Here is a 1,928-nt window from a genome sequence, read left to right as displayed (position 1 = left end):
ATTGCTAAACTCTTTGCCCGAATCTTACAGAGAAATGAAAAATGCCATAAAGTATGGTAAGGACACTCTCACTCAAGCTATTGTTTCTGATGCTTTAAAATCAAGAGAACTTGAATTAAAAAGAGAGAACAGAATTCATTCTCGTGAAGAGAGTCTATTTGTTAGGGGAAGATCTGAAAAGAAAGAATTCAACTTCCATAACAAGAAGGGGAGAGGAAAATCTAAAATGAGATCCAAATCTAAAGATAAAAGCGGTAAGAAATGTTATCACTGTGGAAAGTTAGGACATTTCAAGAAAGACTGCTTTGATTGGAAAAGGAAACAAAAAGACCCTAACAATTCTGATGTTGATAATGCTGCTATTGCTACTGAATTTAATAGTTTGCATGTCATGAATGTGTCTGAAGAAGAATTTGACAAAAATTGGATTCTTGACACAGGGTGCACTTTCCATATGTGCCCTGATAGGTCTTGGTTTTATAACTATAGGGAGACTGAACCTAGGAAGGTTTACATGGGAGACAATAATTCTCAAAATGTGATTGGAGTTGGTGACATAGCCATCAGGATGTACGATGGGGCCGTCACGCAATTTAGAAATGTTAGATATGTCCCAAATTTAAAGAGGAACCTCATTTCCTTAAGTTCTCTGGAAGATGAGGGATATACTTTCAAGTCTGGTAACAAGATTTTGAAAATTATGAAGGGTTCTCTTATAGTTATGAAGGGGCCCAAGAGGAATGGGCTGTACTATCTTGAGGGAAGAACTGAAATACCATTTGATTCTAGCCTTCTTGCTGTGAGCAAAGACAAAACTGAATTTTGGCATAACAGAATGGGTCACATTGGGTTTAAAGGTCTAAAATCTTTAAGTAATCAGAAATTACTTGGAAAAGATGACATTGAAACTATGGAATTCTGTGAAACTTGTGTTTTGGGTAAGTCTCATAAGGTGAGCTTTGAAGCTAGCTCTCATAGGACCAGCAGACCATTGGACTATGTCCATGCTGATCTATGGGGCCCGGAGAAGCACTCCACATTTGGTGCGAGCAAGTACTTCTTGTCTTTAGTGGATGATTACTCAAGAAAAGTTTGGATTTATCTTTTGAAGGCTAAGTCGGAAAGTTTTGGGAAATTCAGAGTTTGGTTAAAGTCTGTTGAGAATCAGTTAGACAAGAAACTTAAAACGTTAAGAACTGATAATGGGCTTGAATTCTGTAATAGCGAATTTGACAACTTCTGTAAGCAGAAAGGTATAACAAGACACAGAACTGTTAAATACACACCTGAACAAAATGGGGTCGCTGAAAGAATGAACAGGACCATAATGAACAAAGTTAGGTGTATGTTGATTAGCTCTGGCCTTGCGAAAGGTTTTTGGGCTGAAGCTGCAAGTACTGCAGCTTATCTGATTAATAGGTCTCCATTCAGCAGTATAGGGTTTAAGACCCCACAGGAGTTGTGGACGGGAGAGCCTCCAAATCTGGAACACTTGAGGGTGTTTGGATGTGCTGCATATGCACATCAATCTGAAGGGAAACTTGAGCCCAGGGCTGTCAAGTGTGTGATGTTAGGGTATCCCGAGGGTGTGAAGGGCTATAGGTTATGGGTTTTAGGGGTCCAAGGCATTAAGATTATTAACAGCAGGAATGTAGTCTTTAATAAATCTGAGATGCCATGTCTAAAACAGAAAATCGAAGAAACTAACAAATCTGAAACTGAGTAGAGTATTCAGACTGAGGTGAAGCTGACTAGGCTAAATTCACCTACACCTGGAAATGACGAAAATGACCCTATACATCATGAAAATGAAATTGAAATTGAACCTGAACCTGAATCTGAAGAGTGACTGAACTTCAAGATAACATTGAACCAGTTGAAGTTGAACATTTTAATGATCAACCACCTAATCAAGATTATCAGCTTAC

This window comes from Olea europaea, unplaced genomic scaffold (genome assembly GCF_002742605.1).
Source record: "Olea europaea var. sylvestris unplaced genomic scaffold, O_europaea_v1 scaffold1329, whole genome shotgun sequence".
Lineage (NCBI taxonomy): Eukaryota > Viridiplantae > Streptophyta > Magnoliopsida > Lamiales > Oleaceae > Olea > Olea europaea.
The sequence above is the reverse complement of the archived record's forward strand: the minus strand, read 5'-3'. Positions refer to the sequence as shown.